At 32.6% G+C, this 12,662-nt stretch overlaps 1 protein-coding gene across 1 annotated transcript in view; it reads right to left on the reverse strand.

Moving 5' to 3' along the window:
* ITFG1 (integrin alpha FG-GAP repeat containing 1) overlaps window positions 1-12,662 on the reverse strand; it is a 298,986-nt gene that overhangs the window by 226,124 nt on the left and 60,200 nt on the right. The gene's annotated exons all lie outside the window — the stretch shown is intronic.

Raw genomic sequence — 12,662 nt, forward strand, 5'->3', positions numbered from 1 at the left:
CTTTCATCTGATTTGTACAGCAGTTTGAAAAGAAGAGTATTCCCCCTCCCCTTTAAAAATAAATGTCAACCATTAGTATTATCAATATTGCTATTATGTATGTTATTCTAAAGCTCCATATGATCAAGCATAAAAACTGCTTGGAAAAATTATTTAAGAATGGAAAATATTAACAACTATAATACATTAAATAAGTATTGAATATACAAATAAAACAATGAAACAGTCCCAGTTCTCATAGAAGCTTATGTTCTGATAAAGAAGAGATAATGCATAAAAAAGAATAATGATCTGGGAAGGAAGTTATGATCTGGAAAGTTACAAGTTATGGTGAAATGAAACTCCTTTTCTGGAGGTAATGGAGTTAATTTGGTTATATTTCTCAGAAAAAGAGGTGAAATGTATGCAAAACTCTTCAATGACTTCAGTTGATTAAAAGAACAAATGTGAGTTGCTGATTTTCTTAGTCCTTTTGCCTATTAACTAATAAGAGGTCTGAGGTAAAATCTGAACTCTCGCTGACTTAAGGTCTAGTACTTTATTCATTATGTCACCTCGCTGCCTATACATATATGATGTTTATGTAAGGATTTGTATAAGTAAATTTTATTCATTCCCAAAACCTAGAAAATTTTGGTCTATTCATCTATTTGGATCAACTGTTTAAGTTGAACTTTTAACTAAAACCAAACTATTAATTAGTAAGTTTAATGAGACTTACAGTTTTTATTTCTGTTTTGCTTTTATAAAATATTTATGTGAGCCAAACTTATTTGGAACTTCTGAATAGAATTACATTTGGATCTGAATGTTAGATAGGTTGTATTTTAAATAGAAAAAATGTGTATGTAAATCATTAAATAATACATAAAAATATACCATTTTAGTAAACTATTTGCAGAGGAAGCTAAAAAATTCCATATTGTAATTTCTATAGCAATCTTAATTCCAAAACTATATAATATATTGAGGCAAAAAAAGAAACTCTTTTAGCAATATGATATTGTCAAAAGGAAGCATAAGAAGGTTCTACAACTCTAATGAACACCAGAATGTTTTTTAGCTGTACCAAGTATCTTTGCTCCATCAAATTCTCAAATATAGCTAGATTAATAGTTTTTCATTATTTATTATGTTTCATTCTTTTTAATATAAAGGGGGAAATATTGAGTTCACTTAGTTTATGTCATAGAATATTCAAACAACAAAAGATTATATAATAAAGATTTCTGAAGTCTCTTCCAGCTCTGGGATTCTGAATGTATGGTAGAATTTTGAAAATAACACGCAGAAGCAAAAAGCTTAATGCACTTCTCAGGTAGAGTACTGCGCTTTAGTATTAAGATTTTGGTAAAACCAAGTCAAGTTTTACATTATTTCTAGTAATCCAACTACTATTTAATTATATATATATATATTATTGTTTTTATATTATTATGTAATATAAATATATTATTATTTAATCTATTTAACTAATAAAATGAAATAGAGTTACAAAAATCCCAATCTCATTCCTTGTTGGAATCCTTACTAACTGTTAACTAATTAGAGTTGATCTAATCTTACAAGAAGATGTTTTGGGCAGAACCTGAAACAAGGTACTAAGTAGAACTAATTAATACAAGGCTTGTGTTCACACCTTTATTCATTGGAGTTCAATGAGTTCATACCTCCCTTGAAGCTCTTTGGGCCAGAGAGCACTATGGGAGAAAACCCATAATCCCTCTCTCTGGAAGGAGCATAAATAGGCCAATGGGCCAGTCGAAGAAGTTCTTCAGAGGAAGAAGCTACAAGTCGAGATTTCACCGGAATGACATGAAGAGTTGGAGCTGGCTGGAGGCTGAAGAAAGCAGAGGCAGAGGCTGAAGGACCAGACCTTTGGATTTGGCAACATTCGGAGAGAGCTCTTGAAACCAAGCAGATAGGCCTCTAAGCTAACCGGGCTATACTGGAGATAATAAAAGATCTGAACTTTTATCACCTGGCTGCGTCTTAAGAAGAAAAAGCTCACAACAATTCCTACTTCCCCCAATCCTAAATATCATGATATTTAATTTGAACTATTAGAAAGTACTTATATCCTAGAAGAGTATTAGATTGAATTTCTTCGTAAACTCCATTATGGAAGATAAAACTATGAATTTTCAGAATTTACAAATTAAAATGTATAACTTAAGATTGATTTTTCAAAATATCCTAAATTCTTTACACAAAACACAAAGTAAAGTCAAAATTAATTCTAGCTGATTAGCTAGAGTTGAAATTGCTAGAAAAAAAATTCATTACAATATTTTTCCTTACAATAAGCTTAAATCTGCCTTTCTGCAATTTCCAACTATTGTTCTTAATGCCATCCTATGTGTTTAGGCAAGAATAAAAATCTAATCCCTTTAAACATCCTTTCAAATATTTCAATAACTGCAGAATTATAAAGTTGAAAGGAAGCTCAGCATCCAATTCAATCCATATCTGAAAAAAATCTCTACTATAACATATTTGATAGTTATCCAGCCCCTACTTGAAAATCTCCAGTGAAAGGAAAGTCACTATGTCCTAACACAGAAATCATCCTTCTTTTGGACAACTCAAATAGTTAAGAAGTTTTCCTTACATAAAGACTAAATTTGCTTCATTTGTTCTGTACTTTGGATTCAAACAAAATAAGTGTAACTTTTTTCACATGACAGCCCTTCCAATGACTGAAAACTATGGAAAACTTTACACAGCCAAAGAACAGTTATCATGTAATCCATCTTTCTTCCCCCTCTTTCTCACTTCTATTCTCAAAGCTAATGTCTCCAGTTTCTTCTTCAACTGCAAAAGGAAGCTCAAGTTATATTACAAAGGGACTATCGTGTTTATTCCTGGAAGTTATGTCTCTCTTAATGCAGCCCAAGATAACATTACCTTTTTTGCTGCCACATTTCATAGCTTCTTTTGATTATCATATAATTCTGTTAACATGTTAAGCTAACATTCCACCTACATTTCCCCGTTCTTCTAGGAAAATGCTCTATGTTTACATCTTTGCAGTCTTAGACTTATGAAATAAGATTTACAAAATCATTTTCAAACATAAGATTAATTGAAATTAATGAAATTTAATACATTTATCCTTATAAAATTTTCTTATAATTCATTTGTATGGATAGTTTAGCCTAAAAAGATCTTTTAAATTCCAAATTATGTCCAAATTATGTGTCAGCCATTCTTCCCATGTTTGCAGTTATCATGTCCTAGGTACTATGCTAAGCACTGGAGATTCAAGGAAAAAACAGATACATTCCTTGTCTTCGGGAACTTTATATAAGTCAGAACATATGAAGTAAAAACTGTGGATAAAAAGTCACATTAGAAGGAATAACACTAACAGCTGGTAGGATCCTGAATGGCCTCCTGGAGGAGATGGTGGTTTTAGTAGTCTTAAAGAAAGTCAAGGATTCTAAGAATAGGAGGTTGAGAGGGGGGAGTACTTCAGCATGCAAAGGCACAGAGGTGGGATACATGCAAAGTAATAGAGTCTGTGGAAGAAGCAAAAGGAAAGTTAGCATAGCTAGATTGTAAAATGCACGTATAGAAAAAGAATATAAGAAGAGGGAAAAATGGGAAGAAAAGATTTTAGGACTGGCTGAAGGAAATCGAGGATTTTTAAATAGGAGAAGAGAAGCCTTAGGACTGCAATGATGACATTTGTTAAATGTCTGAAGAATTGTCAAGTTATGTGGAACAGATTTGTTCTGTTTTGTCTCAGAGTTCAGAAGGAGGCTCAGTGGGAATAATTTATAGATTTAATCCTAAAGCAAGAAAAAAAGTTCTAATGATTGAAAAATGACACAGATTTTCTGGAAACATACTAGAATTCTTCTCAATAGAGTGCTTTGAGCAAAAGCTTGATATCTGCGTGTAACATATGTTGTAAATGGGATGCTTGTTCAGGTATGGGTTAGAATAAATGGTCTTTGATATTTTGTGGAACACTAGATTTCTTTATCTGACAAACCATTACCTAGTTACATCTCCCATTTTATAATTTGTTAGGTTGATTTAATCTCTATATTTATTCCTATTAAATTCATTCTTACCAGATTTGGCTCAGTACTGGAAAGTCTATATAGAATGTTCTGTCAAACCTAATAATCTGGACAGTGGAAACAAAAACCTATAACTCAGGTAGTTGCCTCTTGTGGAGATAAGAATATATGCCAATAGTTATGAAATAAAAAAGTATAGAAATAACATACAATGAGTGCTTATAGTTCAATTTGAAAAAAAATTCTTGGAAGTTATTTTTTTTCCAGAAATTAAAAAAAAAAATATGAGCTTGAGATCCAGTTATAACACAGTTTTCATTATCTTTTGGCTCTTTAACCTTATCAGTAAAATTGATAACATCTATAACAGTCACCATTTTACTAAACAGGCCTTTCATCTTGGTAATAAAGATCAACAATTGTTAAAGAACACAAGAGAGCCACAACATAATTAGCCACTTCATCTCAGGGCCTATGTTCTGCACATAGAAGATGCTTAATAAACATGTTTATTAATGATGCTTCTAATCTAGTAGGGACCTTTTATACAATAACTTTTTATAAAACAACATATAACACCTACATTGGAGAGGTTTTAGTAAAGGATGGACCTATGATTTTTTCTTATTAGGAAGGGAAACTTTTGGACAAGGAAATGGTCTACCAATGCAAGCAGTATTTTTTTCTGCTATAAAACTGAGAAATTAAGTGGCTTGCGCAGAATCTCACAGTGAGTAGGTGTCAGAGGCAGTAGTTGAACCAAAGTCTTACCAGCCTATAGGCTAGCTCCTCAGACAGAACACACAGGGAAAGTTTTCTGAAGAAGGTAGCATTTGAACTGGACTTCTCAGTGGTTGCATGAGTAAAGGTTCACTGCTTTCTCCTCTGTTCTTTACTCTCTACACTCCATCAATTCCTATGGCTTCAACTATAAAGTATCAGGCTGGAGAGGAAAGATAAATGAGTCATACCTTCTTCTCAGCTTTAACTTGCTAAGTTAGTCTGAATAAGTCATTTAGACCTTCAAGGCATGTTTCCTAAGCTTTAAATTATAGGAGAACTAGATGACTTGTAAAGTTCTTTGAGTTCCATGGTTATCTCTATACAGATACTGTCTAAATCTATATTTCCCTACCAAGTTTCAGTCCTATATTTCAAGCTGTCTTCCAGTTGGCAGGGTGTTTTGCTGTTAACTCAAATCTAACTTGTAAAACTACTCATCTTCTTACGAAAATTAACTTTCTTGCCTCAATTGCCTTTCTGTAACTGTATTCTTCCCATAACCCAAACTTGAAGCCTTAGAATCATGACTAACTCTTTCATCAGCTTCCATAAGTCAGTCATCAAATTTGTTGTTTTTTTTGCCTTGAAATATCTTTTTCTTGTTGTTCTCCCTTTCCATTTGGACTACCACACCCTAATGCAGACCCTTGTCACCTTGTGCCTGCAAATAGCTAGATGGTCTCCTTACTTCCAGTTCTTCATTCCTCCAACCTATCCTATACACTTTGTAAAGCTAATTTTAAAATCTTACCATTATATTGTTATTTTCCTAGTCAAAACTAATAGTAGTTCCTTTGTAGTTACTTACAGGATAATGTCAAACTCCTTAAGCCTGGAGGCCCAAATCCATCAGAATATGGTTTTGTTCTATCTCCCCGTACTTAATTACAACATATTTTTCCAAACCCTCTGCTACAGTCAAACTGCTTTGTGAATGTGTTTTATTTATTTATTATATATTTTATATAATGTAAGTCCTCCATCTTTGTATATATGTACATATTTGTACTCCATGAATGATATAACCTCTCCCTTATTTCCATCTGAAATTTTTCTTTTCCTTCAAGGTTCAGTACAATATACTGACCCCTGAAATGTTCCTTGTCTTCTAACTATAAGTGATTCCTCTTTCCCTGAACATTTCAAATCATCATCTTTTACTTGTATTCTTATTTGTATTCTAATAGTTAAGTGTGCACATTTTATTATATCTTCATCCTAGCTCCAGATATTCTCTCTGGTGGTACTCCATGTCTGGAATTTTCTTTGCTTTACCTTGATTTTCTGACTTTCTTCAAATCCCAATTAAAATCCTATTTTCTTCAAAAAGACTTTCCTATTCCTCTTAATTTTAGTACTTTCTCTCTTTTAATTATTCCTTATCTATTTTATATGTAAGTTGTTAAAACACATTTGTTTGCTTGTTGCCCCTCCCATTTAGATTGTGAGTTCCTTGAGGCAAAGGGCTAGCATATGCCTCTGTGATAATGTCAATAATTATCACAATGCTTGACACATAGTAGGAACTTAATAAATGCTTTTTGACTGATTATTCTCCATGGATGAAAAGCTCTTTGAAGGTAAGAACATTTTTAAAGAATCTCTATATTCCTAGTTCTTAGCATAATAGCCTATACATCGTATATGCTGAAATGTCAAAATGAAGTGTTCCAAGTCGTACCAGATTAACCTAATTTCCTAATTTAACAGGATTACTAAAACTTGGTAGGTCAAAAGAATTCTGCAAACATACCTGACCTAGATAAAAGCAGAACATTTGACAAAATCTTCCATAAGAATGAGAGCCTAGCAGAAAAGATAGATGTGGCCTAGATAATAATACGGGTAGGGGGATTTAGAAGTGGTTCCTGAACCAACCCCTTAAATAATCATTAATGGGTTGATGTCAGCTTGAGAAGAAATCTCTTAATTGACTAATTTAGGAATCTGTTCTTGGTCCTGTGTTGTTTACAATTTTTATCAATGATACAGATGAAGGCAAAGATGGTGTGTTACTCCAATGTGCCCACGGAACAGAAAAGGAGGAAAGCTATTACAGTATGACACTGTCTTGTTGCAAAAAGGATTTCTCTTGGTTGTAATGTAGCATCAAATCTAAAAGCATGAAACTGAAAAAATATAAATGTAGTCTTATATTTAGGCTCAAAAAACCCCCAATGTCACCATAAGTAAAACAATGGAAAGTATGATTAAAGGAAAAAAAATTGCCTGAAAAACCTAGGGTTTTTAGAGGACAAAAAGTTTATTATGTCAACAATGTGATAACAGAAGTCAAACACACAAACACAAACAAATAAAAAAAAAAAAAAAACAAATCACCAATGTAATCTTAGGCTGCATTAAGGAAGGCACAATGTTCAGATGAAAGGATAAGCCTGTTGGATTCTTTTCTAGTAAAAGCATTTCAGGAGTAACTTGCTCAATTTGAAGTACCATATTTCAAGAAGGATCAATGACAATCAATCAGTCAATAAACACTAATTAAGTTCCTTTATATGATAGGCACCAGGGATAAAGAGACAGACTGAAACAGTCCCAGCTTGCAGTAGTTCACATTCTATAAGGATAGACTTGTTCCTCTCTAAGCATATATAAAGCAGATAGATAAAAAAATAAGAAGAAACTTATTTTGGGAGAATGGAAGTCATTAGCAACTGAAGGAAAGTGATTAAGGTCAGTCAACAAACATTTATTAAGTGTTTACTAAGTACTAAGCCTTGCTTTAAGCACCAGGGTACAAAGAAAGGCAAAAGATAGTCACAGTTCTAAAGCAGCTCACAATCTATGAGGGAAATGTTTTTTATATGCAAGAGGATGATTACAGAGTTTTTCATGTAGTAGGTAGTATTTAAACTTAATCTTCAAGGTAACTTGGAATTGTCAGAGACAGTAGTGAGGAAGGGTATCACTGGGGGGATAGCCTGAGCAAAGGCAGACATGGAGAATGGAATGCTATATGGGTGAAAGTTTAATAAGGACATTTTGGTTGGACTATATATCAAGTGGAATCATATATAATAAGGTACAAAAGGTATGATGGAGCCAAGATTGTGAAGGCTTTAAATGCCAAAGAGAGGATTTTGTATTTGAACCTAGATTAGGGGTTAAAACATTTTTTTTTTTGTAACTCTTTGATGTTCTAATAAAGGCTATGAACCTTTTCTTATATCTAAAAAAAAATTAGGATTACAAAGGAAACAAAAGATTAGAGGTATAATTTTTTTTCCTATCCAAGTTTACAGACTTCCAAAGTTTTCCATAAACCTCCTTCTTCCAAGTTATGTTACCTACAGATAATAGGTAATTAAATACTCTAGGTCATTGAACAAGAGCGTGCCATGGTCAGATCTAAAAATTAGAAAAATCATTTAGGCAGCTGGACGGAAGATTATTAGAGAAAGGGAAAGCAATTAGGAAGAAATTTCAATTGTCCAAGTCCAGATAAAAGATGATGAGAGCATTGACCTAATATGGTAGTTATGTGAATAGAGAGAAGAAGACAGATACAACAGACACTGGTGATATAAAAGAGATTATTTTGATAAATTATTAGATGTGTAGGGTGAAGGATACAGAGATGAAAGAGACTCTGGGATTGTAAGCCTGTGTATTTGCAAGGATAGAGATACTTTTAACAGTAATAGGGAAGTTGAGAAAAGAGATGCATTTGGGGGGAAGGACAATGAATAATGTTTTGGTTCTTTTAAAATTATATGTCTATGGAACAAATAGTTTGAAATATTCAATTGGCAGGTGTGATATGTGTCCCAAGGCTCTGTCCTAGGAATTAACATTCCAATGCAGATAATTTCCTCAATGTATCCAACCCTGGTCTCTCTCCTAAGCTTCACATACATCACCAACTACCTTTTAATCATCTCAAACTGAACAGAGTATAGGCATATCTAAGTCAGCAAGTCCAAAATAGAATTTATAATCTTGCCCCTTAAACCTTCTTGCCCTCTGAACTATTCAATTACCAAACAGTGAACATCCTTCTAATCACTCTGGCTTAAATCTTGGTATAAGCCATAAATCTGTTGCTAATCTCCACATTTCTCTTATATATCTCCCTCTCTCCATTCATGTAGACACACATTAATTCAGATCCTCATCATCTCTCCTTTGAATTACTATAACAATCTTTTTTTTTTTTTTTTTTTTTTAAGGTGGAAGAGGGGATGCTTCAGGTTAAGTGACTTGCCCAGGGTCACAGAGTAATTACTAAGTGTCTAAGGCTAGATTTGAACTCAGGTCCTCCTGACTCCTGGGTTGGTGTTCTTTCCAATGTACTTCCTAACCACCTCTTACAAAAGTCTTTTAATTAAACTACCCAGGTCAAGTATCTCTCTAGTTCATCCTTCACTCTGCTTTCAAGGTAAATTTTTTTTTGTAAAACACAGGTTTGACCACTATCACTTCCTGTTTCCTGAGCTCTAGGATTTTAAAATAAAAAGCTATTTTTATATTTTATCCTGGTACTAATAAACTTTTGGAATTCTTCAAAATTTGACTTTTTCTTACCTCTCCATTCTGTTTGCACTTATTCTATTCCATGTGCTTTGGGAACCAAGGTCAATGACCTTTTTGAAGTTCCTCAAATTTGTTAATCTCTCCTATCTCTATGCCTTCATATTAGCTGTCTTTTGAACATGCCTGTTCTGCTTCCTCAACTTACTTCTTGGTTTCCCTTTGCTTTTTTTTTTTTTTCAAAATTTCACTCAAGTCCCACCTTTTTCAGGAAAACTGTTCTGGCTCCCCGTGATGCTAGCTTCTTCCCCTCTGAAGTAACCTTCCATTTATTCTGTATACATCTTGTATGTTCCTTGTTATTTATCTGTCATTCATCTCTCCATCATAATGTAAAGATCCTTGAGGACAAAGACCATTTTTATTTGTATTCCTGGTATTTAACATGGTAGCCAACATATAACAAATGCCTAGCATATAAATGTTTTTTGACTGAATGATTATAGCTCAGGAAAGAAACTGGGGCTGGGTATGTAGATGCAGTAGTTATTCACGTAGTGCTAATAATTTAAACCCAGAGGAATTTGGGGGAGGGGGAGAGGGAGGGAGAAAGAGAGGCAGAGAGAGAGTCAGCACAATATTAATAATGATCATTAAAGATTGAAGAAAGAGGGTCAGTAGATATAGAAACATTGAAGAGACCATGATGGTAAGAGATAGGCACAATTATAGAGAATGGTCTTATTAAAGAGAAAGACTACCTTTTTCTGAGAGACAATAATAAGGAGGTGGGAATAAGATAAGATCAGATAAGAATAAGGAGTTCTGAGTTGTGGAATAGGGGAAAAGAGAGAGATTATAAATTAGGAGAGAAGGTCCTCTGTGAAAAGGGAAAGAAACAGAGTATCATTACTCTTGAGGATGTCTTGAGGAGAGTAATAGAGGAATGGAATACAGACTGAAGAGAAAACAAAGAGCCAGTGATTGGAAGAATAAAAGGATTACTATGAAACAATGAAGGTATTTAACAAAATTGTAATGGACCTGAACAAAATTTGTACCTTATATTGATTACAGATGTGACAGAGAATTCTTAAAAGTTATATCAGAATTACTTGATATGAAAAATTGTCCAGCATACGACCAAAGTCATGTTAATATGATCCTAAAACCTGTATAATTAAATTTGAATTTTCATTTTTTCACCTTTTACTTAAGAGATAGTGCTAAGGTTTTTAGATTTATATAAAATTTATACCTAATTAAAAGGTAATAAATAATTCTTCATATATTATCAATATCTCAATTTACTAAAAGTACAATTTAAAGGAATTTTATTAACATTCTACTCAAAATATGATTATTTTCTTCAAAGTTAAGATATTAAATCATCATTATTAAAAGAAGCCTTCTGCTTCCTTCAATCAAAATATATCCTCAAGTAGCTTTAAACTGCTAGGGAGAAAGACCCAATGCATGGATGTTAAATTAACTCGAAATCAGTAATATTCTCCTATGAGATTTTCTGTGTTAGAGCTTTGAAATTCTTTTCCATTCTTTGATGGAATTATTTTCACCAACTTAAAAAAACAAAACAAAACAAAACAGCACAGTAAAACTTCACTAAGTAAGAATAATTACAAGGAGTCCAAGTTTAACTGCTGAATCTGAATTAGAATTTATATATATTACATATATATATGTGTATATATATATATATATATATATATGTTTCCTATGGAAGGAAGAAGATTCAGGCCTGAGAGGGTTTTTCTGTAAGGATTCTGAATTCCCCAGGTTTCATGATCCCACGACCTAAACTGGTCAGAGAAAGAAATTTTCTTTGAAGCTCCAGTCTTAGAAGTTGCCTCAAAATTGAGGTTCTTCTTTAGGTGAACTAATGGGATAATTAAATAAATCAATACATTTATATATGCACATATATATGCGCATATATCTAGAAGTAAAATGAGAGGCTATCTCGACCAACCCTCTTATTTTGCAGATGAGACAAGACCAGCCCAGTGAGGTAAAAGGACATACATGTAAGGAGAGGTAGAATATTTCCAAAAGAATGAAATCATATTAATGACAGTAATAGTTATATTAATTAGATATCTCATTAGACTTGTTTAATGATTTTTAAAGGCACATTGTACACAAATGGATGTTATCATATCCATTTTGAAAGTAGTTAAAATTTTTGAAATGTAAAATGTTAGAGATCATAATTTTAATAGTTTCTTGAATTTGAAATCTAGAAAGGTTAAATGATGGATTTAATTTCCTTTTCTTCACTCCAGGCTTACTGTGAGGGAAAGGAATTTGTAAACACTAAAGTTCTAAATAAATGGGTGTCAACATTATTATTATTTCATATCAAAGAAAATAATGGCAAAAAGTGTGCTTTCACAAGCAGACGATATTTCCCTTGTCATTTCATTTACACAACTAGTTTAGAATGAGAAGAAGTATGGTGAGGTAGATTGAGGACCAATGCTGGAGTCACTAAGACCTGAGTTACAGTTCTGCTACTGACATATAGTGACTATGTGATCATGGATAATTCAGATGTACAGTGACCAAAATAACGTTCTAATATCATGAATTACAGACAAGCTGATGAACTATCTCAATCAGGGATTCTTCTTCTCAGATTTAAACCAACCTCTTCCCTTCAAAAATGAACAAACTTAAAAAAAAAAAAAAACTTTGTACCTATGTCCAAAGATCAATTTCCATTTACCTTAAAACCAGTAATTAATCATGATGACAATTTAGACATTTTAGATATATTTTTTATTTTTTAGACAATTTAGATATATCTTTATATAAGGACTTCAAACTTTCAAAATGTTTTTGCATCATTGTCTCATTTCTTTTCACAGTAACCTTATGACAAAATTGAGAAATGTAAATACTTTTTCAGATGAAAGAACTGAGGTGCAGAGTTAAGTTGTATATAGATAATTGTATAATGTAAGAACTAGAAGGGGCTTAAGGGGTCATTCTGTGCACTCATATCAAAGTCAAATAGAAACCAGGGCCACTAATCCCTACGTAAGTTTGAATTAACCTCAGCCCACATATTGACGGAGAAAAACCACATATAAACATGATCTATGTTTTACTAGTTTTTATTTTATTAAATACTTCCTAATTATATTTTAATTCAGTTTATGCAAGTTGTCACCTCTGATTTACAGCCACAGCAAGGAAACTGAAGGTGGGAGTAATCAAGGTAATGAATCTAATTAATATAAAATTAGGGACTTGAACTCTAATCTAGCTCTAAGTCTAGTAGTTATCAAATACTTTACATCTATTGTGCTATTTAAAATAAAATATTAAACTATT

The sequence above is a fragment of the Antechinus flavipes genome, chromosome 2 (genome assembly GCF_016432865.1).
Source record: "Antechinus flavipes isolate AdamAnt ecotype Samford, QLD, Australia chromosome 2, AdamAnt_v2, whole genome shotgun sequence".
Classification (NCBI taxonomy): Eukaryota; Metazoa; Chordata; class Mammalia; order Dasyuromorphia; family Dasyuridae; genus Antechinus; species Antechinus flavipes.